This window comes from Dermochelys coriacea, chromosome 14, assembly GCF_009764565.3.
Source record: "Dermochelys coriacea isolate rDerCor1 chromosome 14, rDerCor1.pri.v4, whole genome shotgun sequence".
Lineage (NCBI taxonomy): Eukaryota > Metazoa > Chordata > Testudines > Dermochelyidae > Dermochelys > Dermochelys coriacea.
Window position 1 is genome coordinate 6,389,215 of NC_050081.1, and position 14,424 is coordinate 6,403,638.

The window sequence follows — 14,424 nt, forward strand, 5'->3', positions numbered from 1 at the left end:
CTCTTGGTATATGACATCATAATGATAAATTTCAGAGTAGCAGCCGTGTTAGTGTGTTTTCGCAAAAAGAAAAGGAGTACTTGTGGCACCTTAGAGACTAACAAATTTATTTGAGCATAAGCTTTCGTAAGCTACAGCTCACTTCATCGGATGCATTTGGTGGAAAATACAGAGTGGAGATTTATATACACACACAGAGAACATGAAACAATGGGTTTATCATACACACTGTAAGGAGAGTGATCACTTAAGATGAGCCATCACCAGCAGTGGTGGGGAGGGAGGAAAACCTTTCATGGTGACAAGCAAGGTAGGCTATTTCCAGCAGATAACAAGAACATCTGAAGAACAGTGGGGGGTGGGGTGGGGTGGGGGAGAAATAACAAGGGGAAATAGTTTTACTTTGTGTAATGACTCACCCACTCCCAGTCTCTATTCAAGCCTAAGTTAATTATATCCAGTTTGCAAATTAATTCCAATTCAGCAGTCTCTCGTTGGAGTCTGTTTTTGAAGTTTTTTTGTTGACGGATAGCCACCCTCAGGTCTGTAATCGAGTGACCAGAGAGACTGAAGTGTTCTCCGACTGGTTTTTGAATGTTATAATTCTTGACATCTGATTTGTGTCCATTTATTCTTTTACGTAGAGACTGTCCAGTTTGACCAATGTACATGGCAGAGGAGCATTGCTGGCACATGATGGCATATATCACATTGGTAGATGTGCAGGTGAACGAGCCTCTGATAGTGTGGCTGATGTGATTAGGCCCTGTGATGGTGTCCCCTGAATAGATATGTGGACACAGTTGGCAATGGGCTTTGTTGCAAGGATAGGTTCCTGGGTTAGTGGTTCTATTGTGTGTGGTGTGGTTGCTGGTGAGTATTTGCTTCAGGTTGGGGGGCTGTCTGTAAGCAAGGACTGGCCTGTCTCCCAAGATCTGTGAGAGTGATGGGTCGTCCTTCAGGATAGGTTGTAGATCCTTGATGATGCGTTGGAGAGGTTTTAGTTGGGGGCTGAAGGTGATGGCTAGTGGCGTTCTGTTATTTTCTTTGTTGGGCCTGTCCTGTAGTAGGTGACTTCTGGGTACTCTTCTGGCTCTGTCAATCTGTTTCTTCACTTCAGCAGGTGGGTATTGTAGTTGTAGGAATGCATGATAGAGATCTTGTAGATGTTTGTCTCTGTCTGAGGGGTTGGAGCAAATGCGGTTGTATCGTAGAGCTTGGCTGTAGACAATGGATCGTGTGGTGTGGTCTGGATGAAAGCTGGAGGCATGTAGGTAGGAATAGTGTCAGTGATTTCCGGTATAGGGTAGTGTTTGTGACCATCGCTTATTAGCACCATAGATTTTTTTTTCCCCCCCTGCTCTCCTGCTGGTAATAGCTCACCTTAAGTGTTCACTCTGGTTACAGTGTGTACGGTAACACCCATTGTTTTATGTTCTCTGTGTATATAAATCTCCCCACTGTATTTTCCACTGAATGTATCCGATGAAGTGAGCTGTAGCTCCAAAAGCTTATGCTCAAATAAATTTGTTAGTCTCTAAAGTGCCACAAATACTCCTTTTCAATTTGGTTCAATGGCTCTTAGTAGCCCCATTATACAAATTGTTCCAGCACCCCTGGGAATCAGATTTTAGTTTCAGTTTAGTTTTTTTAAATTTTGATATTTCTTTGAGTCTGCAAAGGGCCAGAGTTTGGAGAACATGCTCCCTCATAAGAGTTCTACTAATTTTGTGTTTCCAGCTGGGCTTGAAATACTGTAAGCACAGTCTTTCTTACCGCATTTTGGCATTTACAGATGCAGCCCTAGCCAGAGCCTGAAAATGCACAAAAGGTTGAAATTTGAAAAATAATGGTAGGTAGGTACATTAAACAAACGCATGAGGTGAACACAAGAAAATAAAGAAATGAAACTGGTCACTGGGAAAGGCAGTGGTCCCAGTGAATCAGCTGTCTAAACCTTTCTGGGTTGTTTGTTAAGGCATCATAGCAGCTAAGAGTTCTAAAGATGCATTTGAAAGAGGACACTGCCTTTGCAAATCATTACCAGGAACTCGTTCCATGCATAAGAGGTACCATGGGAGAATGTGTAAAGGTGTTTGAAAATTTTAAAAGTGGACAATCAAAATTGGCACCTGGTATTTTTTTGACTCTTGAGCGTATGTATTTCAGTACAACTTCAATTCAATCTTTAAATACTCGGCAGAATATTATCAAAGACTGATTAAAAATAAAGACCTGGAGATTTCTGTAAACCCATAGTTCTAATGGTTATCCTAGGATTAGAAGACAGGGTTAAATTTTGCTTTCAAGTACAGAAGCGTGTTAGGAATTACTTTGAATTTACATTTCTATACCCGAGAGCACAATTTAGCCCAGATAAATTTTAATTTTCTTATGCCTTCAAGGTACATGTATCATTCTGTTGTACAGATCTGTTCTGTGGCCTAGACAGCCACTCTGACCAAGGGGTTATTAATTATGGCCTTAGCATGACAACCCTCGAAGATGTCTTCCTGAAGCTGGAGGGTGAAGCAGCAATTGATCAAGAAGGTAAAATACTGGGTCCAAACATGCAATTTTCAGCCAGGGAAAATTATTTTTAAATTAATCTCATGCTCTTTTTCTGCTAAATATGAATCCTTACCTTTTTGGGCATCCTCAAAGATAGAAATGACTAGCAAAATTGCTTTGAATAGTTAACTATATTTTTAAACATGGCTAAAAAACAACTGGAAATCCAAACATATAGAACATAGAAAGAAAAGGAGTACCCGTGGCACCTTAGAGACTAACAAATTTATTAGAGCATAAGCTTTCGTGAGCTACAGCTCACTTCATCGGATGCATTTGGTGGAAAAAGCAGAGGAGAGATTTATATACACACACACACAGAGAACATGAAACAATGGGTTTATCATACACACTGTAAAGGAGAGTGATCACTTAAGATAAGCCATCACCAGCAGCAGGGGGGGGAAAAGGAGGAAAACCTTTCATGGTGACAAGCAAGGTAGGCTAATTCCAGCAGTTAACAAGAATATCAGAGGAACAGTGGGGGGTGGGGTGGGAGGGAGAAATACCATGGGGAAATAGTTTTACTTTGTGTAATGACTCATCCATTCCCAGTCTCTATTCAAGCCTAAGTTAATTGTATCCAGTTTGCAAATTAATTCCAATTCAGCAGTCTCTCGTTGGAGACTGTTTTGAAGCTTTTTTGTTGAAGTATAGCCACTCTTAGGTCTGTGATCGAGTGACCAGAGAGATTGAAGTGTTCTCCAACTGGTTTTTGAATGTTATAATTCTTGACGTCTGATTTGTGTCCATTCATTCTTTTACGTAGAGACTGTCCAGTTTGGCCAATGTACATGGCAGAGGGGCATTGCTGGCACATGATGGCATATATCACATTGGTAGATGCGCAGGTGAACGAGCCTCTGATAGTGTGGCTGATGTGATTAGGCCCTATGATGGTATCCCCTGAATAGATATGTGGACAGAGTTGGCAACGGGCTTTGTTGCAAGGATAGGTTCCTGGGTTAGTGGTTCTGTTGTGTGGTGTGTGGTTGCTGGTGAGTATTTGCTTCAGATTGGGGGGTTGTCTGTAAGCAAGGACTGGTCTGTCTCCCAAGATCTGTGAGAGTGATGGGTCGTCCTTCCCGATAGGTTGTAGATCCTTGATGATGCCTTGGAGAGGTTTTAGTTGGGGGCTGAAGGTGATGGCTAGTGGCGTTCTGTTGTTTTCTTTCTTGGGCCTGTCCTGTAGTAGGTGACTTCTGGGTACTCTTCTGGCTCTGTCAATCTGTTTCTTCACTTCAGCAGGTGGGTATTGTAGTTGTAGGAATGCATGATAGAGATCTTGTAGGTGTTTGTCTCTGTCTGAGGGGTTGGAGCAAATGCGGTTGTATCGTAGCGCTTGGCTGTAGACAATGGATCGAGTGGTATGATCTGGATGAAAGCTAGAGGCATGTAGGTAGGAATAGCGGTCAGTAGGTTTCCGATATAGGGTGGTGTTTATGTGACCATCGCTTATTAGCACCGTACTCTAAGGTGCCACGGGTACTCCTTTTCTTTTTGCGAATACAGACTAACATGGCTGCTACTCTGAAACCTGTCATTATGCAAGAACATAGAAAGAGGACTTTTTTTTACTCCTGACTTGCTATCAAATATTAAATGGATGACAAGGTAAGTGCTTATGTTTCAGAGTAGCAGCCGTGTTAGTGTGTATCCGCAAAAAGAAAAGGAGTCCTTGCAGCACCTTAGAGACTAACACATTTATTTGGGCATAAGCTTTCGTGGGCTAAAGTCCACTTACGCTACCACCCTGAAACCTGCTAAAGATCCGACGAAGTGGGTATTCACCCACAAAAGCTTATGTTCCAATACGTCTGTTAGTCTATAAGGTGCCACAGGACTTTTTCCTGCTAAAGATTAAATCCCAAACTTTGGATTTTGTTTCAGTTCATAGAACTAAGGACTGTATCAAACATTGATTTTTTTTAAAAAATTTCAGAAAATGTATTTATTGTTTCAGTCTTTCACTCAAGAATAGTTTATTATTGTTATACCTTAACTGTGTCTAATAAAATTGGTGATGGGCTTAAAACTTTATGCACTTAGAGCCTGATCCTGCTCCCTGTGAAGTCAGTGGTGCAGAATCAGGCATGTGGGACAATATGCTAACCAAAGCACAGTGTCTACTTGTTCTTAGTGACACTGAGCCTCAAATACAACCACAAATACAAAAGTTACGTACACTTTGTGTCTGAGTATTATAAATGTCTCTAGTCTTTTATTTGTTTATTTTTAATTAATACAGTGAATCCAGGTGCTATTCCACAGAATGCTCCTAACTCCTAAGAATTCTATTTTATGAAAACACAGGTTTCCATGAATGATGAACATTTCCTTTTGGAGGGTTCTCCATGGTGGCTTAGGGGTCTATTTATACTTGCAACATCAAATTTAAACATGAAAAATTCTACTTAACACTTTAACCTTCAGATGTCCTTTACTAAAGTGTATAATTATGGAAAAGAAGCCTTATGAGTGGAAAACTGGAAGAGATCTCTGGATACAGAACTGTGGATGGGAGATGGATTTTCTGTACATCCCTTCAAGGTCCTACAGTGTTTTCTATTACTTAATACTCCCCAAAGTGCCCATCTTAACTGAGATCTCTTCCCTTGTAGCAAACTAGAAGATAGTTATGTTTAGCCTGCCATGTAGTACTGGTCAGTAGTTGATAATTTTGTGTATTCTTGTCCCTGCCAGTGTTTCTGTTTTTATTACATGTAAAAAAACGTTGTCAAGGAATTTATGAAAAAAGAAAAGGAGTACTTGTGGCACCTTAGAGACTAACAAATTTATTAGAGCATAAGCTTTCGTGAGCTACAGCTCACTTCATCGGATGCATTTGGTGGGGAAAAAAAAAGTTGTTTTTTTCCACCAAATGCATCCGATGAAGTGAGCTGTAGCTCACGAAAGCTTATGCTCTAATAAATTTGTTAGTCTCTAAGGTGCCACAAGTACTCCTTTTCTTTTTGCGAATACAGACTAACACGGCTGCTACTCTGAAAGGAATTTATGCTGACCTATGTACTTTGAAAACTCTTTGTAGATTATGGTGTTTTCAGTGACAAGCAGGCAGAAGAGGAAAGAGAGGCCTTCTCTGCTGATGAAATGGAACAAGGTTTCCTGTCACTCTCAGACATAGGAAAGTCGACTGTAAGTGGCACAGCCCTCTGGAGACAGCAAGTCTGTGCCATGGCAAGAATTCGCTTTTTAAAGCTAAAGCATGAAGATAAAACCCTTAGATCCATGTAAGTGCCAGTGTTTCTGACTTGTTTAGGTGAAATCAGTCTGTGGGAGGATGTTCATAGCACAGCAGTCTGTGGAGTGGGCTAGGATGGAACTTCAGGGATCCACTTCCCTCTCACCTTGAATGTTCCTGGACCATTAGAAATAATTCAATCACAACAGTGTTTGCTTGTAAATCACATATTTGCTCTAAATGATTCATGACATAGAAAGCTGATCATCCCAGTGTTCTGGAGAAATGCCTACCTTGCCAATTCCAGCTACACAAAAGCTTCCCTAACTACACATCCCCATCCCATTATTAATTTATTACCGGGAGTTTCTTGCACTGAACGATGTACATAATTAAATTAGCCATATGATTATTGGCACTGGTTATAAATCCCATGTTCGTTCTTTTAAAAAAAAATTGAAATATCTTGATTTTTGGGGGGGGGACTTCAAAACTAAAAATCAAAATTTTCATTTCATCTTGGTATTTTAAAAAAAGAAAATGTTAAAAAATATTAAATGTTTGTTTTTTCTCCTTTCACATTTTTTTCCTTTCCCCATATTGTCTATGAACGCAATAGAATGAATAATGTCTGTTTGTTCTTTCAACTTTTTATTGTTTCTCATTAATTCCCCCCTAATTTGTACATTTTTCAAAACTTCTCCAACTCTGGAAAAACTCTGTAACGTTTTCCAAAGTTTTAAGGAAGTTGTGAAAAGTTAGAACTGAAAAAAAAATAACCCTAGATATTCATTCTGTTGCATTCAATAGCAGAAATGGAAAAAAGGATAAGTAAAAGGAAAATACAAAAAATCCAAAATTTAGAATCTTTTTAACTTTCTAAAAGGAAACTAAATAAAATCTTTTAATTTAATTTTGCACAGAAATGTCCTGTCAAAGAAAAAAAAATTAAACAACATTTTTCTGTGAAGAAAAATTGTTTTCAATTAAACTCTTTTCCGGCAGAAAACCTTACTGTAAAAAAAAATTTCAACCAGCTGCTTGGTTATTACAGTTAGAACTGGTTGGATCTCTTACCCTTCTCTGCCCCCACCGACCCAGGAAGTTGGAGGAGCACCTTCCATCTGGTGCCTTCCGAGGCAGGGATGGGCCAGGGGGTACCTGTGTTTGTGCAGGGGTCACCGGAATCCCAGCTTTCTTCCCTACACCCCTATAGAGGCTTTCTGCTTTCGAGGTTCCCACTGCTGCGTATGCTGCTGCTGCTTTGGCAGTGGTGTCAGCCGGCATTAGACGAGAATGTTCATGTTCAGTTGTTTTTTGCATACTACATCGTTTCCCTGAGGAACACAAGCAATAGAAGGGAAATGGTAATTTACGAAAGTTTCTATCTCTGCCAAACCTGAATGGAATTTCGTGGGTCAAAGAAAAGGCACCTCTCTAACCCTGGCGCTTTCTTCCTGCTGAATTTTAAAGGCCTGACATACACAAGGGGGGTGTTACATATTCTCAAAATAAAGTAGCAAGAGTCTTTTTTTTTTTCTTAATACAATCGAAATATATGGGTTGCTACTAGCTCCCCTACAATAATGCAACTTGCAAAATGTCTTGTCTCCAAACTCACACTATTTGTGATCTGTTCTTCAACCTAGATTACTGCTGTGTGGACTTTTTATGCTACCGTTAGCTATCCAATTTATCTTAATTCGCTTATGGAAACAATTCAATTACTGGGAGCTGTCCTCTGGTCTGTATTTTTTTCCTCCTGGAAAACAATCTCACAAGGAAGTCACAAGCCTTCTAGTCTTCAGTGAAACAGGTGAGGGGGCAAAACAGAACAGCAAGGTTGGTCTTTTTCTACGCCACTGCTGTTAGCCTTGCAAGGAAATTTGACGGGGGTGGGGGGGGCAGGAATATTGGCAGAGCAGATGTCGTAGAGGACAATACAGGGCTCAACAAGGAAAGGAACCCGAGAAGGACAGGGTGATCTGGAGGTGGTGGCAAAAAGTTTATATTTGATGTGAGGCTGAATGACAAGCCAGAGAAAGGATCTGAGGAGAAGAATGACATTGTCAGATCACTTGGAAGGCAAATAACTTTTGTGGTTTCATTTTGTATTGAACGAATGAGGGCAACATATGTGTCGGCTACCTGAGAGAAGGATGCTGCAGTATGCTGTGTATTTATACCTGCCTACTGTATTTTCCACTCCATGCATCTGATGAAGTGGGTTTTAGCCCATGAAAGCTTATGCTCAAATAAATTTTAGTCTCTAAAGTGCCACAAGTACTCCTCGTTCTCCTTGCTTAAGTTGTGAGGAGAAGGAGCAATGGAGCACAGAGAGTTTGAGAAGGAAGGGGTTATGAATACTGTGGTAATGAAAGCAAGGAATTGGGAAGGAATGGAATAAATAATGCAGATGGACAGGAGATGGGAGACTGCGTTCAGTGATGGGAGAGGTGGTGTTAGAGAGAGAGACAGACAAGGTAGCAAAGAAGTAGTATCATAGACATGATAGCAAGAGAGCAGAAATTAATAGGAGTAGTAAAATAGCTGAAATACAAAAGAATTAGGGCAGTAAACTAATTAAATGTGCAGAGAATCAGCAGAGTAGTGAGTCAATTCATAACGCAAAAATTTGGAAGCAGCAAATTAACTAACTGTGGAGAAAATGCAATGGATTATTACACAAATTGTGTATGAATTCTACAGAATTTATTTTATTATAATTTCTCTGGTCCTGTTTGGCAGGTGGGGACTTTACCAAAGACCCAAGGAGAACTTTTATTGTTTAAAAAACAAAAAAAACAACTTCAAAGATTGCTATTTCTCTACTGTTGCTTCATACTAGGTTCAAGTATTCAGGACTTCATCCATGCGCTGGAGACTCAGAACATAATGCTGGAAATAGCAACAGGGAAAAATATCACAGAGAAGCGAATACATAATGGAGCTATACAAGTATCCTGTGAGCACCAGGTAGTGAGTGTCTCCTTTTTTCTTTAATAATTAACCAAGATGCCAGTGTGCTTCTGTGGAACTTGTCTGAATGAAGCTCCTGATGGATAAGCGCCAAAGACATGAAGATCAAACATAAGCCAAAGTGAAATTCACAAAATTGTAAAATAAACAAACACATCAAAATTTAATTCAAATATGGCCAGCTTGTGGAACTCCTGCATCAGGGAGAAAAGGGGCTTGGGGTTCCATGGCACCACTTCCAGTACATCGGGGTGTCAGGCTTTTCAAAGCCATTTTATCCCCCTTCTTGAATTTGTGCTTGGACAGGGCAGAGCTACACAGGTGCACTGGGAAATGTACGCTGCACCAGGGACAGGCAGATCACAGCACACGCCCTCCGCAAAGTAGTGGGGAGATCGGAAAGAAGACTGTGGTCCTAGTATTCACAATCCCTCTTCAAGACAGCTCCAGGGTCAGGTCGGCAACACGCTGCTCCTTACGCTGGGCAAATCACAGACTGATGATCTAGACCATCTCGTATTAAATAATACGCAATAATCTTATATGGGTAAGCAAATGGGCTTATATTTAGCCAGGAAAGACCTGATTTTGAGCTGGGTCACGTAACACACTTCATTTTTGTGACAGGTTTCAGAGTAGCAGGCGTGTTAGTCTGTATTCGCAAAAAGAAAAGAAGTACTTGTGGCACCTTAGAGACTAACAAATTTATTAGAGCATAAGCTTTCGTGAGCTACAGCTCACTTCATCGGATGCATTCATTTCTGTGGTTGCAGTTTTACACTCTGTGAATTGTGGATGCATTTTATTGATCTGCAAAACCAGGAGCTGTCTCTGGAACTTGCCCTAAAAATGGAACAGCACTTTATTTTAAATGCAAAACAATCTGATGCTATATAACTGCGACAGATATTGCAAACACATGCAGTATCTTTTGTGAAATATGGCTTTAACTTTATAAATATTGTCTATATCTTTCACTCCGTCCTTGAAAGCATGAAAACTTTAGAGGCTATTGTATTGAGATGAGCCATATGATAAGGACAGTAGAATATTTAGAGGCCTTTGTGTCAAGGCATGCGAGATGTATTTGTGCATTCCTGGCTCGCTGGGCACGATTTCCTGGAGGATCTGGAATCACTCAGGCTGTGTCTACACAGGGATAAAAAACTCACAGCTGGCCTGGGTCAGCTGACTCAGGCTTGCAGGATGTGGGCTCCGGGGCTGCAAAATTGCTGTGTAGATGTTCAGGCTCTGGGGCCCTATGAGAGTGGAGGGTCCCAGAGTTCAGGCTCCAGCCCAAGCCCAAACGTCTACACAGAGATTTTTAGCCCCTCTGCCCAAGTCAGCTGATGCAGGCCAGCCGTAGTCATGCCAGGGGTCTTTCATCCCTGTGTAGACGTACTCTAAGAGGTGATTCGTGAAAAATACCAACACTGGTTATGCAGATACCCAGCCTTAGTAGCCCTCTCAGGGAACGGGGCAGTGACAGTTGTTACTCGATTCAAGAGACCCAGGAAACACAGAAGCTCAGGGCATAAAGGGCCACCCTGAACTGACAAAGTGGACAACAAATTGACCTTTTGTCCAGTGGAGAGGCCAAACCCTATGCGAGGATTGGAAGGAATAGAATCTGCCAAGGTTTTCATGGGAGTCAGAGACGGATTTACAGTAAAACACAGGGTGCCCTGGCATGGGGCCCCCCAACTGTGGTGGCAGAAGCTTGGTCCTGCCGGCTCTTGGGGCTCCTGCTGCAGGCTCTGTCCCCACTGTCAGTCAAGCTCCCTCCTCCCCAAGCGTGCCGTGTTCCTGCCCCCCCCATCTCCCTCCTTCCCAGCGCTTTCCCTGCCACCAAACAGCTGTTTGCCGGTGCTCACGTTGCTCTGGGAGAGAGGGGGAGGAGCAGGGCTGCAGGGCGCTCAGGGAGGAGGCGGAGAAGCAGCAGGGGCAGGGCCTTGGGGAAGGGGGTGGAATTGGGGCAGGGCAGAGCAAAGGCAGGAACTCCGCACTCCCCCTACACATACCTTCCCAGCCGCCTGCCTTGAGCTGCTCAGGGAGCACCCCCACAACCCCAGCCTTGACTCCTGCACCCTCCCACATCCCCACCCCCAACCTGAGCACCAAACGGGAGCTCTTGCATCCTGACCCACATTCCCATCTGCACCCCTCGCACCAAATGGGAGCTGCCCCAGGTAAGTGCTCCACACCCCAACTTCCTGCCCCAACCCTGAGCCGCCACCTGCATCCTAATTCCTGGCCAGACCCTGCACCCCAACCCCCAGCCCACTCCTGCACCCTAACTCCCTCCCAGACCCTGCACCCCCTAGCCCTGAGCCCCTTCCTGCACCCTAAGTCCTGGCCAGACTCCACACCCGAACATTTTTTAACATTTTTTTTATAAAGCGTGCTTCTCCAAAGTGCTTTACCATCATTAGCTAATGGTACGAACAATCTTTGGAAAGATCATTAAGTGGTCTGCTGAGACACTCAGCGATTTTTCAAGTGGTCTGTGGAAAAATAAGTTAGACTACAAAAACAATCAAGGTAATTCTCTTTATTTTCATTTACTTCCTATTACTTATAGGAGGAGGAGGAAGAAAAAAAGAATGAAAAACGGGTGTGGGGGGAGAGATAAGAGAGAATGTTCTTTTTCTTGGCTAGGTCCCAAGAAAGGGCCCCAAAAATGAAGGTGAGCACAGGGCCCCACTAACTCTAAATCCGCCACAGATAGGAGTGGTATAATGGTGTGCAGTGGTAAGCTTGCATAATTCATTGTCTTTATGGGACTAAAATGAGGGACATTTCACTGGTCTGAGTCTGTTTGTTCAAAAACATGCTAAGTAAGCCTGACTTCAACTCAACCACATTAACTAATTTCCTGTAGATACAGGCTAACACTTCTTGGCTCAATTTTAGCAAGTCAAGTTGTAGCCTAGACTCCTGCCGACATAAATGCAAAACTAATTCATGCATTCCTAGATTCATCTCGCAGTAAAGTAGCCTGTGAGTGGGAATGTAAACTGATGAATAATTTTCCTGATTCCCCCTCCATTAGAAAACACCTTTTGAGCTTTTGTCTTATCTTGCTTTTCTTCAGAGCTACAGGTTTACAGTTATATGCAGCATAGAAACAATCTACTGCTTTCCAGTGCTTGTGAACATCATCAGCAGTGCATTGCTGTGAACCTTAAATTCCACGGCACAAATTCGAATCTGGAGTCATCCATTTTTTCCTGTAAGTGTCATAACTTCACTGCCAGAAATGCTTCTAATACATATGGTTAGGAAAGAGGTATCTAATGTCTCAATATGTGATCAGGTTTTTTATTAGGAAGCAATTTTGTTTGATCTCTTTTTATGTATAGGTCCAAATTCACCACTAGTATAACTAAACACTTTTTTTTTAAGCAGAGTTGGCCCTGCATATACTAGTGGAGACTTTGGTTCATATCCTTTTGTTGTAAAAAAAGAGAACTCTGCACCATAGCCTGTGTATAGGAGAACCTTCTTCGCGGGTTCATTGGCCCTCCCTAGTCATGAGTCTTGAACTTCCCTTCTGACCTAATCATTGGGTCTCTGGTGCGGGGTAGGAGGGGGGTATGGGAGAGGAGAGGCTATGGGAGGGGCTATTGGAGGGGGAGGAGAGGTTATGGGAGGAGGCATGAGGACACGGGACCCCCTTGTAGCCTGGTGTTTCAGACACTCGGGTAGGTGGTTGGAAAGCCAAGTTCAAATCCCTGTCCAACTTCAGGCAGATGGGGGAATTGAACCAGCTCTCCCGCATCTCAGATGCGTGCCTTAACCACTGGACTAAAAGTGATAAGGGGGTATCTCCTCCCAAATTTTATGACTCTAGATATGTTTTGTTTCCAGGCATTTTAAAAGGTCAAGTGGAATGAAATGTGTCCCTCAACCTGAAACAGACTTTTTTGAATTTGTTAAAATCTTTCAGAATTTTCAGGTTTGATTTGACCTAAACCAATTTTTTCCCCAAATTTTTCTGAAGTGCCAGCAAACCAAAAAAACCCCACTATTTGCCTAGCATTAGCTGTGATACCCAGACTAATACAATGCAGATGTTTTCTTCAGATGTTTTCTGATTTTTTTTTTTGCCCCCACAGGAGAATCATCCAAGATTATGGGATTATTTTATTGATATCTATCTTATTTTTTTGCTGCTTTTAATTCCTGGTTTCCCACCTCACTTTGCAATGAACAGCGTACAAGATTATAAGGTAAAATCCTTGAATTTTATCAGACATTATGTAGGGGGAGGCCTGGATAGATCTCAGTTTCAGAACTGCATTTGGCTTGGGCTGTCACATTCTTACAAGGACATAACTTGGAGAGTTCAGAGGAGAGAAATCAAAATACTAAAAGGTTTTGAAATTAACCACTCTGAGAAACAGCTAAAAGACCAAGGCATGATCTATCTAGAGAAATAAAACCGAGAGTAGAGGCAGAGTGATAGCTGTGTACAAATATGTAACAGGTCAAAGACAGGTACTCTCATGGCAGAAGAAGGCAGGTTTAATAGAATCAAATTGCAATTATAAAAAGAGAGGGGGCTGGAGGGGGTTGTTCTTTATTTTCCAGAAATATACAAACTTCTTCTCTCATTTCTCCATCTTCTTCTTCTCCTCTGATGTACAGGACATTGCAGGCAGATCAGATGGACTTTCAGTGTTTCTCAAATGCGGCCACCAGGGGCTTTTTTTGTGGCCAGAGCCTCTTGGGCTGTGATTGGAGAGGAGAGGAGGCAAAGCAGTGGCCACTTCCCCTCCCTGTTGCTCCTGGATGCCCTGTCTTGGTGTTGGTTGCTGAGGCCAGCAGCAGGAGTGCCCCCTTCTGGAGTCCCCTGGGGCACACTGCTGTAGGAGCAAGCAGCCGATGAGTTCCCCACTTTCCTATGTGCGGTGGAGCTCAGGCTTTGGGCTTCAGCCCTGGAGTGAGGGGTGGGGTGGCAGGCTCTGGCCATGGGGCATCAGGTTCCAGTCCCCCTGCTGCCTCCCCCAACCCCTCACCCCCATCTCCCCTGGCCCCCGCTGCCTCCCCTGACCCTTCATCCAGGACTTAATTTGTCCCCAGGCTTGCCTGGGCTGAGTAAGTCTGCTGTGAAAAGTGATACCTATATGTTTGTTCATATCGCTTTTCACAACAGACTTAACTAGCCAGCAATAAATAAATTACAATGATTTGGACAAAAAGAAAAGGAGTACTTGTGGCACCTTAGAGACTAACAAATTTATTTGAGTGTACACTTTCGTGAGCTACAGCTCACTTCATTGGATGCATTCAATACTTTTCCACTGAATGCATCCGATGAAGTGAGCTGTAGCTCACGAAAGCTTATGCTCAAATAAATTTGTTAGTCTCTAAGGTGCCACAAGTCCTCCTTTTCTTTTTGCGAATACAGACTAACATGGCTACTACTCTGAAACCAATGATTTGGACGCCTCTATGGGCATATTTATTTGCTTTGCCTAAAGCTAATTAAGTATTTTAGGAAAAAATGTGAGAGTGGCCACCAGCAAGAGTTGGTGGCCACACTCTGAGGCCACCAAAAAAATTGTCCTGAAACGCCTGGCCTAGATGACGGACTTAGAGGTGATTATCTACCACTATGAAGGAAAGTGTGTTCTGAAGTCTTTCACTGAATACAATAGAGTTGTAAT

General features: G+C 42.5%; 1 pseudogene; it reads left to right on the top strand.

Annotated features, from left to right (window-relative positions):
• LOC119843261 overlaps positions 1-14,424 on the top strand; it is a 61,181-nt pseudogene that overhangs the window by 30,137 nt on the left and 16,620 nt on the right.